We start from the raw sequence: 13,445 nt of genomic DNA, 5'->3' as shown, positions 1-13,445 counted from the left end.
CTTGAAGGAAAATGCTTCTCTAGTGAGCATTCCTATAAAAGACCATCTATAATGTTTTAAATATGAAAATACAAAATTTGCTCAAGGGCAAACCCACCCCTCTTCCCTAACTAGGCACATTCTAACTTCAATAAATAGTCAGCAATCCTTTATTAAGCACTAAATGCCAAAGCACTGTTTTGAGTGCTGGAGATCAAAAACAAATCTACCTTTAAAGAGCTTATGTTCTACCAGAGGAAGCAATAAATAAGCACATACAGCACACATAAGCACATACAAATTACATAAAAAATAAAAATATAATAGGCATCTGGTTCAGGAATAGGGTATCCTTTCTGCGTAAGAGGACTTAGCATTGGACTATCATACTGATGCAGAAGGAAGCCCATTTAATTGGGCACCAAGCCTTCTCCCACTCTGGCTCATTATATTTCTCCCTTGCACCCCAGGAAAAATTCCTTATGGCGAGTTTGTTTATATTTAGAATCTTTCTCAAAAGGATTAACACAGTCCCTTCTAAAAATAGCTCTCAATGTCCAAAATAGATTAGGTATAAGGCAGCTATTTCCTCCAACAGCAAAAAAGAGATACTTAACCTATAAGAATCTTAAATGCACATAGCAGATTCTTTCCTCCTGTTATACAGGGGTGGGGTTGGAGGGATGGGCAATAAGTGACACTTAAAAACTTGAAACGCTTGTCTTGAGAGAAAAGGTCACATAAAAACATAAAATATTATTCTCACTACTGAGATAAAGCCACACAAACAATCAAGCTTTTTTAAAATGAAAAAAAAAAAAAAAAAGGCAGAGGAAATTAACAATGAGTTAGAGAACCGGGATGCTGGGAGGATTTCAAACAAACCTGGAAAGACTTAACTGATGCTGAGTGAAGTGAGCAGAAAGGAGAACATGGTACAAAGTAACAGCCACATTGTATGAAGATCAGCTATGAATGGCTTAGCTCTTCTCAGCAATGCAATAATCTAAGCCAATTCTAAAAGACTCATGAAGGAAAATGCGGTTGACATTCAGGGACAAAACTGATGGAATCTGAATACAGATCAAAGAATAGTATTTTCACTTTTCATTTTTTTCCCTTTTGTTCTGTTTCTTCTTTCACAATATAACTAATGTGGAAATATGTTTTACATAATTGCTATTAAAATACTATTAAATTAAAAAATTAAAAATTAAATGCTACCAGGGATCACAAAACTAATGTAAATTCCTTCCCAGAGCTCTAGTGAGCCATATGTTCATCTACTAAAACTCAGAATAAGGACTTCCACCTATTCTGAAACTTCAGAGACTGGATAGCAAATAGGGCCATGCTTGGACTGTTGAAGAGGCAGGAATTTATTTTACTTACATTTTTTTTCTGCATAATCTGAGTTATTCTCTGGAAGTCTGTAATTTCTAGAAAGCAAGGCCATGGCGCTAGTTTATTCTCCCTTCTCTCCTCTCCCCACTTTCACTGTCATTGATCATATCTCCCTGAGAGAGAGAAAGACAGAGACAGAGTATCTATACATAGGAATCTTTGCTCAGTGGCCAATTCTCTTTGTCATGGCCCTTCTGTCATATGGCTAATGGACCAATCAGGACTCTCTTTTCACATGCTCTTCAGCAAAAGTCCAGTACATACCTGTCATTAGAAGTATCCCAAAGCATAAAATATGGGAAAGAACCTAAGTGCATGCTTAGCTTCATTTGAAGTGCCCCTGCAAGAGTGAATGTGGATGTGTTTGAGGATTGATCCCAAATAAAGAAAAAAATCACTGAGTTTCCTATAGAAGTGAGATCATGATTTGAGGAAGAGTAGAGACTTTAAGATATGAAAAAGAGCAGGAATACATATTAGATCCATGAACAGTTGATGACATGTGTCACAAATAATAAACCCAGTTTGGCTTAGGTCTGGGTAATACCCCTTTAAGGTTCACTCTCCCAACTCCCATTGGTAGGTTCACCCACAAGACTTTCTTTAGAAGCAATTTTATTTTTGAAGCAACTAAGAATTTGAACTAATAACACAAGATGAACATGAAATGAGAACTGAAGATTTATAATGAGGGTATAATCCACATAAATAATGAGTCCAACAATTTTATGGACTGAAATTAGGTCAGGCTTTTGTAAGATATGTATCATTTCATACTTCATCAGTGCCTTTTAGCCTCAAAAAAGTGCCCATGAATTAAGGACAGCATTGGACTATATATCTTTTAATCCAGACATGAATGGTGACCCTGAAAGGCAATAACTTTGGCAGTGTGTACCATCAGGGTTCAGGGAAGGAAGAAAAATGATGAGGAGCTGAGAATCAGAAAAAAAAGATCTGTCATCCACACCTGGGAATATGGCCAATGGACCAATAAGGAGCTTCTCTTTTCTCTAAAGCTCCTGGGACCATTGGGGTTTCTTTTTTAAATTATACTTTTAATTAAGCTCAACAACTATTTTGAAACAAATATTTTAACAGAATATTTAGCACATTTAGGATACATAACATTTTTTTAAAAGTATATTGAGATCCTTTTATTATAAATGTTAGCATGAAATGTAAGAAATTATATGTCTATGAATTCTTTGTATTTAATATCTTTAACTCTTAGCCATTTTTAATTTTATTTTTTTTAATTACATGTAAAAACAATGTTTAACATTTTAAAAATAATTTTTGAATTTTAAGTATTTTCCTCCTCCATCCCTTCCCCAATTCTTGAGAAGCACTGTAAGTTATACATGTACAATCATGAAAAACATATTTCCATATTAACCATAATGCAAAAGACAACCCAAATTAAATCAACCAAACAATGAACCAAAAAAGAAAAATAAACAAGAAAAATAAAGTTTTAAAAGTATGCTTTGATCTGCATTCAGACTTTATTAGGTTTTTTCTCAGGAGGTTGATAGCATTTTTCATATGTCCTTTACATTTGTCGTGGATCATTATATTGTTGAAAGTTGCTAAGTCATTCATAATTTATTATTGTACAATATTTCTGTTACTGTATACAATGGTCTAGTTCTGCTTATTTCACTTTATATCAACTCACATAAGTCTTCCTAAGTTTTTTTGAAAGCATCCTAACTTGTCATTTCTTAGAGTCTTCCATCTCAATCACATACCACAACTTGTTCAGACTAGGCCTATTTTCTCGAATCCATTTTGCACATCAGCCATTCAACAAACATATTAAATATCTGCTATGTATGAAGTATTTGATATAGCAAAGGTATACTGATTAATATTTAACAACCCTCTAGGGGCACACTGCGCCCATTGCGCTGGGAAGGGCTCTGGGATCAGAGAAGCCACTGAGGTAAAGGAATCTGGCACAGGCTGTTAGCTCTTCTCTGCTAATTATTTAGCAGTTCAGAAGAGAAAGCCAAAATATTTTAAAACTCAAATTAGATTTTCCCCGATCCTGGGGGTGACTCACCAGGGGGTGTGGCCTCAGCTACCTCCTGAGAATAGTTAAGAGACTGACAAGTGGGTGGATACGGCCCAAGGCAACACACCCTGCCTAGCTTAGCTGGAGGGAGTGGAACTCAGCTCCAGGAAGTCCCAGAGAAGCGGAACCTTTGAACTAGGGACCGCGGTTTCTGGCAGACACTTCCAGTTTGAGCGCAGGGGCTTCTCACGTCACCTGCTGCAGACATCCACTCCCCACCCGGACACATAGGCTGAGCTTCTTGCTGTCTTCACTATTCTACGCCCTCAAAGCACAGCAGTGCTAATCACCTCTGAGGCACTTCCAGGGAGGGGGTGGGGAACTCTCTCCCAGAGCTCTCTCTTAGCTCCGGCTCAGGAGCCGCTGCATCCATCCCGTCTGGGAGGAAGCTGGTAAAGAAGTAAATAATTTCCTACCCCAGGGACAGACCCCAAAACATTTTTTAAGTATGAGCAAAAAAGCTAGAAAAACTATAGATTCCTTCTATACAGAGAAAGAGCGGGTACCCAACCCCGAGGAAGTTAACAGCAAAGATTCAGAAGATAACAACCTAAAGGGGAACGATTCCTGCCCCCCATCACATAACTCTCTCCTAGAAGAAACGCTTAAAAAATTGAGGGAGATCGAAGAAAAATGGGGCAAGGAAAGGGAAGTTATGATAGAGAATAACAACGTCCTGAAATTGGAGTTGGAAAAAATAAAGAATTCACAGGAGATGCAGGGAAACAAAATTAGTGAATTAGAAAAGGTTAAAAAAACACAGGAAAGTAGGATTTCTGAATTGGAAAAGATAAAAAAGTCTCAAGAAAATAGAATTTCTGAATTGGAAAAAGAAAATAATTCTCAAAAAAAAAAAATTAGGGAAATGGAAAAAAATTCAATAGAGCAAAATAATTCATTTAAAAACGAAATTGGGCATTTACAAAAAGAACTAAAAACTGTGAAAGAAGAAAATAACTCCTTAAAAGTCAGGATGGAACAAATAGAAATGAATGATTCACAGAGAACCCAAGAATCAGTCAAACAAAACAAAAAAAATGAGAAGCTGGAGAACAACGTCAAATACTTACTGGGAAAATCTATAGACCTGGAAAATAGATCTAGGAGAGATAATCTGCGGATTATTGGACTTCCAGAAAACTATGACCAAAAAAAGAGCCTAGATTCTATTTTACAGGAAATTATCAAAGAGAACTGTCCAGAGATAATAGAAACAGAAGGGAAAGTAGATGTGGAAAGAATTCATCGAACTCCTTCTGAAATAGACCCTAAAAAAAGAACACCACGGAATATTGTGGCTAAGCTGCAGAATTACCACACAAAGGAGAAAATCCTGCAAGCAGCTAGAAAAAAACAATTTAAATACCAAGGTGCCACAATAAGGGTCACCCAAGATCTGGCTGCCTCCACATTAAAAGATAGAAGGGCCTGGAACCTGATATTCCGTAAGGCAAAAGATCAAGGACTGCAACCAAGAATGAACTACCCAGCTAAGTTTAGCATCTTTTTCCACGGAAGAAGATGGTCATTCAATGAAACAGAGGAATTCTATATGTTTCTAAGAAAAAAACCAGACTTAAACAAAAAATTTGATCTACATCCACAAGACTGAAGAGAAACAGAAAAAGGTACACAGAACCCTTGAGAACTGTAACTCTGTTGTGGGTATATAAAAAATACTCAAGGATAATTTGATTTTACTGATATAAAAGAAAAAAAGGGGGGTGTAGTAAAGGGAAGGAGGTCGGTTCAGAAAAAGGGGATGGAGTGATAAAAAGAGGGAAACTACATCCCAGGAAGAGACATAGAAAATACACCATATCTGAGGGAACTTAGTGAGGGGGAGAATCATTGTGTGAATCTTACTCTCATCAGAAGAGGCTCAAAGAGTAAATAATTAACATATTTGTTTTTCAGAGAATTTTCTCTCACCTCATTAAAAGGGGGGAGAGGAAAAGGGAAAAGGAAAAGGGGAATAAGTGAAGGGACTTGGAGGGAGGGGGGAGGGATCCTAAAAAAAAAAAAAAAAAGAGGGAGGGTTGCGCGTCACAAGGGGGGTCTGTAAATTAAATATCGGGGAGGGGGATCAGGGGGGTCAAGGGAAAAAAGCATAATCTGGGGATAATACGATGGCAGGAAATACAGAATTAGTAATTTTAACTGTAAATGTAAATGGGATGAACGATCCCATCAAACGGAGACGGATAGTAGATTGGATCAAAAAGCAGAACCCTACAATATGTTGCCTACAGGAAACACACTTAAAGCAGGGAGATACATACAGAGTAAAGGTAAAAGGTTGGAACAGAGCCTATTATGCTTCAGGTAAAGCCAAAAAAGCAGGGGTAGCTATCCTTATCTCAGATCAAGCAAAAGCAGAAGTAGATCTCGTTAAAAAAGATAAGGAAGGAAACTATATCCTGCTGAAAGGTAGCATAAATAATGAAGCCATATCAATACTAAACATATATGCACCAAGTGGTATAGCATCTAACTTTCTAAAGGAAAAGTTAAGAGAACTGCAAGAAGAAATAGACAGTAAAACTATAATAGTGGGAGATCTCAACCTTGCACTCTCAGATTTAGACAAATCAAACCACAAAACAAACAAGAAAGAAATTAAAAAAGTAAATAGAACATTAGAAAAACTAGGTATGATAGACCTTTGGAGAAAACTGAATGGCAATAGGAAGGAATATACTTTCTTCTCAGCAGTTCATGGATCCTATACAAAAATTGACCATATACTAGGACATAAAGATCTCAAAATTAAATGTAGGAAGGCAGAAATAATAAATGCCTTCTTCTCAGATCACAATGCAATAAAAGCTACATTCAGTAAAAAGTTAGGGGTAAATAGACCAAAAAGTAATTGGAAACTGAATAATCTCATCTTAAAGAATGACTGGGTGAAAGAGCAAATTATAGAAACAATTAACAATTTCACCCAAGATAATGATAATGATGAGACATCATATCAAAATCTTTGGGATGCAGCTAAAGCGGTAATAAGGGGAAATTTTATATCTTTAGAGGCTTATTTGAAGAAAATTGAGAAAGAGAAGATTAACGAATTGGGCTTACAACTTAAAAGGCTAGAAAAAGACCAAATTATAAACCCCCAACCAAAAATTAAACTCGAAATACAAAAATTAAAAGGAGAAATCAATAAAATTGAAAGTAAAAAAACTATTGAATTAATAAATAAAACCAAGAGTTGGTTTTATGAAAAAGCCAATAAAATAGATAAACCTTTGGTAAATTTGATCAAAAAAAAGAAAGAGGAAAATCAAATTGATAGTCTTACAAATGAAAAGGGGGATCTTTCCACCAATATTTAACAACCCTCTGGAAATAAAAATGTAAACAAGACAAACTTTTAAATTTAATATGTATAATTAACATTTTTGCTGTCATTTCTTAAGTGAAAACAATTGACAAAACAATAATTCAAAACCCTGATTCATACTATTTACCAATTTCTGAAGCAGCAATGTTCATATTAAAAATGGAAGGCTCTCCCCATTTGAGCTGACTCCAGCATGCCCTTGGCAGAAGTATTTTGTAAAGCTGATTGATGTTGGCAGTTATACAAAACTGATGGGGACCCTTGTAGACTCACCTGCTCGTAGGTAGCCTCAGATCCTAAAGGAGGCCTCAATATTGTCCCCTTGTTTAGTTCAGGGACAAGCCAATGCAGTAGTCATTACTTTCCCTCACCTTTGTTCATGAGCTTGACATGAAGTGTTTGATGTTCTCTGTTCCCTAAGGCACTTTGCAATCAGCATCTTATTTTTGCCTGAACCATCCACTTAAGAGAAACTTGGCCTTGTTGTGAAACACAACAAAATAAATCTTGTTCTATTCCTGGGCTCCTGGCTGCCACTTTTCTCAAAGCATTTCAGGGATGCAGTATTTTGCAATCTCGTTGCATCATTGGAATGAGAACTAAGGTAGAGAGAAACCAAGACAGGCACTCATAAGATCCAGACCTAGAAGGGACCTTGGAAATAATTCAATCCAACCACTTCATTTTATAGGTGTGGAAAGTAGATGACTAGTTCAGGGTCACACAAACAGAGCTAGAGTTGAAAGAAACTTTAAAGATAATCCAATCTGATATTATTTTTAAGGATGGAGAAATTGAGACTCATTGAAGTTAATTAATTTGCCCAGGTTATACACATAATAGGTGGCAGAGAAGGGATTTGAACCCTGAATCCCTTGATTCTAAATCTATTATTTTTAACCTACTACTTACTTTTAAGTCTCCTCTCAACTCAGGACAACATTCTGGAAAATGGATAAGTATTTAGAAACTATTGTGGAAATTTGGAGTCAGGAAGTTCAAATGCAACCTCAGAACTTATTACCTGTGTGACCCTAGAAAAGTCATCATTTAATCTTGTTTGACTCAGTTTTCTCATCTGTAAAATGAACTGGAGAAGGAAATGGAAAACCACTGCAGTACCTTTGCCAAGAAAACCCTAAAAGGGGTCACAAAGTGTTAGATGCAACTGAACAACAACATCATTAATTTGGTGAGAGTACGTCTCCCCCTTTAAGATTGTTAAGATGTTATTTGGCTAAAATATTGCGGAGGATAGAATATCGTTTAAGGAGTTACCCTTCAGCGCTGGACTAAAACAGAGTCACAGACCACTCTGGGCCCTCTTTTGTCTTTGTCCCTCCTCTTACGTCCCCATTATGTTCATTAACTTTTCCCTTCTTCCAGAGTTCTGAAAAGGGAGGGCATTTTTTTCCCTTCTCCACTCCAGGAATAACTAATCAATGATACACAATGAAACACAAAGAATCACCAAACTACAGTGGTAGAATTAGAAGGGACCCCAGAGACCATTTAATTGATTCCCTCTTCTCCCATCTTACAGATGAATTCCTGAGAAGTTGTTAGCTACCTAAAGTCACAGAGCTAGTAAATAATAGAACCAGAATTTGAACCTTACACTATCTGGTCAGGTGCTTGACAAAGTGGCTCACAAAAGGAATTCCTGGACATCCAGCTTCTCACCATCTGCTTTCTGCTTCCCCTTTCAGAAGGCAGCAGCCCAATGATAACATTCCAGCCGAAATATGTAGCAGAAATATTTACATGTTGACCCACGTGGCCCAAGGAGGGAATTCATGTATAATGTTGTTGAGCTCCCACCTCCTGAATAGAAGAGGAAGCGTTTGGATGTCCTAAGTAACTTAAATCCAGAATCTAACCTTATAATCAGAGAAAGATTTGTTATACAATACCAATTTCAATTTGGAGATTTCCTTGAGAGTTACTCTCAAATTTGAGAGTTGTTGAACCAAACCTTCAGGAAGAAAATAAAGATTTTCTGAACAATTTATCTTTAGGAGAGAGGAAGAACAATAAAGATTAAAGTCAGGTCAAGAGGGATGAGGAGTAGGTATGGTGGGGTGAATAAAACCCTAACAAAATGATTTCAACAAAGGCCTGGTCTTTGGCCCATATGGGGAGAGTCTGACTGCACTCCAGAACTCCATTAGATCACATTCCTTTGCTATCTGTTATTCAATTAATAAACCTTATTAAGCACCTAATTTATATTAGGTGCTGTGCTAAGCACTGGGAATAGAAAAAACAACCAAAGAAAAAAATAGTTCCTACCCTCAAGTTGCTTATAACCTAATGAAGAAGACAACAAGCTAACAAATATGTATGTGTAAACAAACTACATTTAAATGGGGGGGGGAATACTAGAATTAAGGAAATGGGAAAGTCTTCCTATAGAGGATAGGATTTTAGTTGGCACTTAAAAGATGTTGGGGAAGTTAGTACAAAAAGATGAGGAAGAAGAGCATTCCAGTTATGGGGAACAGCCAGAGAAAATGCGCAGGGTCAAGAAGTGGAGAGAAGTGGAGAACAAGGGGACCAATGTTGCTGATCTAAGATCACAGAGAATAGATAGTAGAAGACTGGAAAGACAGGAGGGGCTTTCACAGGGAGTTATTTAGACAGTTCAAGTTTAACTGGTGACCATGTAACAGGCCCAAAGTGTATTTCTCTTTGGAAGATGAAAGAGGTGTGGAAAATCCAAAACACAGGATAATAATGATGATTAAAAATTTTACATAATGCTTAATGTATGCCAGATATTGTGCTGAACACTTTACACTTATTATGTCATTTAATTCTTACAACAACCCTGAAAGGTAGGTACTGTTATTATCACTCAGCTAATAAGCAAGTAAAGTCAAATTTTAATTCAGTTCTTCTCCACTTCAGGTTCAACATTTTATTCACTAAGTGATCTAGCTGCCTTTATAGAACTGGGAAAGACTGTGTAGAATCTTGTGTGAGGGTTAAGGATTCACCAGAATCTTGTAATATTGACCTGTTGGCAAGCTCTAGTTCAATCTCCTCCAAGGAAACTACTGCAAGAGCTTCAAGTGTTTTCTGTATCTGTTTAAAGGTCCCTTTTGTTTCTTCTACTTTTTTGTGAGGCAGGAAAACCAGCTATCCTGTAGGCAAAATACATTTATTACCTTGAGAGCATGTGGGGCACATTATTCAATTTGTAGAAACCTAAACACTAGCTATAATAATCTATTTTATAATACTTTTTTATATCTCTGAAAAGCAGGCCTTTTAAAAAAGCCCATTGTGTTTTAAATGGAGCTGCTTAATTAAGCCTTTAAATCTAAATCACTTTCACTTTCTGTTGAATGGCTTCAATAGTTCTAGATCAAGCCTCTACAAGTTGAGGTATTGATGGTTTAGAATGAATGTAAAAAAGATCTGAGCTTAAATCTGACCTTAGATATTACTAGCTAGCTCTGTGACCTACATAAGTCACTTAAGCTCTGTTTCAATTTTTTTAATTCTAAAATAAGAATAATAATAATACTTACCTTTCAAATTGGGAAGATTAAATTAGATAATACTTGTTTTAAAAAAGACAGCACATAGTAGATGCTATACAAATATTTGTTTATTCCTTCCTTTCTCTTCTCTATGTGAGACAAAGCAAACTTGTCTTAATCTCAAATAAGTAGTTCCATCCCAAATGTCTTTCAATACTCTATTTTTTAACAATTATTTTATTTTTAATTTTTTTTAATTATAGTTTTTGTTTACCATATATATGCATGTGCAATTTTACAGCACTGACAATTGCCAAACCTGTTGTTCCAATTTTTTCCCTTCTTCCCCCCACTCCCTCCCCCAGATGGCAGGTTGAGTAATACATGTTAAATATTTTAAAGTATAAATTAAATACAATATATGTATACATGTCCAAATGGTTATTTTGCTGTACAAAAAGAATTGGACTTTGAAATAGTGTCAATACTCTATTGATAGATGATCCATCACTAGAGTGAAATCACAAAAGTTTAGGGCTGTGGAAGGGACTTCAGTGGTCAAACCAATAAAACAAACAACATTATTTTTTGCACCATATCTGACTTTCCTTAAAGATTTCCAATTAAGGGGAATTTGCTATTTCTTGGCTCCCCCCAATCTGCTTTCAAATATCATTTTCATTGTTTTTTTTAATTATTTTTTATTATTATAGCTTTTTATTTACAAGATATATGCATAGGTAATTTTCCAGGATTGACAATTACAAAACCTTCTATTCCAATTTTTCCTCTCTTTCCTCCCACCCCCTCTCCCAGATGGCAGGTTCACCAATACAAGTTAAATATGTTAAAGTATAAGTTAAATACAATATATATAAACATGTCCATACAATTATTTTGCTGTACAAAAAAGAATTGGACTTTGAAATGGTGTACAATTAACTTGTGAAGGAAATAAAAAATGCAGGCAGACAAAAATAGAGGGATTGGGAATTCTGTGTAGTGCTTCATATCATTTTCCCGAATTCTTTCACTGGGTATGTAGCTGGTTCAATTCATTACTGCTCTATTGGAATTGATTTGGTTCATCTCATTGTTGGAGAGGGCCACATCCATCAGAATTGATCTTCATATAGTGTTGTTGTTGAAGTATACAATGATCTCCTGGTCCTGCTCATTTCACTCAGCATCAGCTCATGTAAGTCTCTCCAGGTTTTCTGAAATCATTCTGCTGGTCATTTGTTACAGAACAATAATATTCCATAACATTCATATTCCACAATTTATTCAGCCATTCTCCAATTGAGGGGCATCCACTAAGTCTCCAGTTTCTGGCCACTACAAAGAGGGCTGCCACAAACATTCTTGCACATACATGTCCCTTTCCTTTTTTTAAGATCTCTTTGGGATATAAGCCCAGTAGTAACACTGCTGGATCAAAAGGTATGCACAATTTGATCACTCTTTGAGCATAGTTCCAAATGGCTCTCCAGAATGGCTGGATGTATTCTCACAATTCCACCAACAATGTATCAGTGTCCCAGTTTTCCCACCCCCCCCCCCAACATTCTGCATTATCTTTCCCTGTCATTCTAGCCAATCTGACAGGTGTGTACTGGTATCTTAGAGTTATCTTAATTTGTATTTCTCTGATTAATAATGACTTGGAGCATCTTTTCATATGGCTAGAAATAGTTTCAATTTCTTTGTCTGAGAATTGTCTATTCATATCCTTTGACTATTTATCAATTGGAGAATGACTTGATTTCATATAAATTAGTCAATTCTCTCTATATTTTGGAAAGTAGGCCTTTATCAGAACCTTTGACTGTAAAAATGTAAAAATTTATTGCTTCCCTTTTATCTGCATTAGTTTTATACAAACACTTTTCAATTTGATATAATCAAAATTTTCTATTTTGTGATCAATAATGATCTCTAATTCTTCTTTGGTCATAGATTCCTTCCTCTTCCACAGGTCTGAGAGGTAAACTATCCTATATTCTTCTATTTTATTTATAATCTCATTCTTTATGCCTAATTCATGAACTCATTTTGACCTTATCTGGTACAGCTAAGCCACCTTCATTTGATTTTTTTTTTTCATGAGTTCCCTTGAAATTCTTGACCTCTTGTTTTTCCATATGAACTTTGTTGTTATTTTTTCTAGGTCATTAAAATAGTTTTTTGGGGATGTGATTGGTATAGCACTAAATAAATAGATTAGTTTAGGTAATACTGTCATTTTTATTATATTCACTTGCCCTATCCAAGAGCATTTAATATTTTTCCAATTGGTTAGATCTGGCTTTATTTGTGTGGAAAGTGTTTTGTAGTTTGTTCTTATAGTTCCTGATTTTCCCTTGGCAGATAGATTCCCAAGTATTTTATACTATTGGTAGTTACTTTAAATGGAATTTCTCTTTGTGACTCTAACTGTTGGATTTTGTTAGTGATATATAAGAATGCTGATGACTTATGGGGATTTATTTTGTATCCTGCAACTTTGCTAAAGGTGAGGATTATCTCTGGGGTTCTCTAAGTATACCATCATATCATCAGCATCAGCAAAGAGCGATAATTTGGTTTCCTCATTACCTACTCTAATTCCTTTAATCTCTTTCTCAACTCTTATTGCTGAAGCTAGCATTTCTAATACAATATTGAATAGTAATGGTGATAGTAGGCAACCTTGTTTCACTCTTGATTTTATTGGAATGGTTCCAGTTTGTCCCCATTACATATGATGCTTACTAATGGTTTTAAATAGATGCTACTGATTATTTTAAGGAAAAGTCCATTTATTCCTATACTCTCACGTGTTTTTAATAGGAATGGATGTTGGATTTTATCAAATGCTTTTTTCTGCATCTTTTGAGATGGTCATATGGTTTTTGTTAATTTGGTTATTGATATGGTCAATTATACTAATAGTTTTCCTAATATTGAACCAGCCCTGCATTCCTGGCACAAATCCTACTTGGTCATGGTGTATTATCCTGGGGATGATTTTCTGTAGTCTTTTTGCTCATATTTTATTTAAGATTTTAGCATCAATATTCATTAGGGAGATTGGTCTGTAAGTTTCCTTCTCTGTTTTCAATCTACCTGGTTTAGGTATCAGTACCATGTCCATGTCATAAAA

At 35.7% G+C, this 13,445-nt stretch overlaps 1 long non-coding RNA gene across 3 annotated transcripts in view; it reads right to left on the bottom strand.

Moving 5' to 3' along the window:
* The window catches only part of LOC141547081 (uncharacterized), a 147,956-nt gene extending 140,723 nt beyond the window's left edge, over positions 1 to 7,233 (bottom strand). For all 3 annotated transcript variants that reach the window (XR_012483502.1, XR_012483501.1, XR_012483503.1), the window contains exon 1: positions 7,086 to 7,233. This is a non-coding gene — a long non-coding RNA (uncharacterized LOC141547081). The remainder of the gene's footprint in view (positions 1 to 7,085) is intronic.
* Positions 7,234 to 13,445: the final 6,212 nt, after the last annotated feature.

The sequence above is a fragment of the Sminthopsis crassicaudata genome, chromosome 6 (genome assembly GCF_048593235.1).
Source record: "Sminthopsis crassicaudata isolate SCR6 chromosome 6, ASM4859323v1, whole genome shotgun sequence".
NCBI classification, from domain to species: domain Eukaryota; kingdom Metazoa; phylum Chordata; class Mammalia; order Dasyuromorphia; family Dasyuridae; genus Sminthopsis; species Sminthopsis crassicaudata.
The sequence above is the reverse complement of the archived record's forward strand: the minus strand, read 5'-3'. Positions and strand labels throughout refer to the sequence as shown.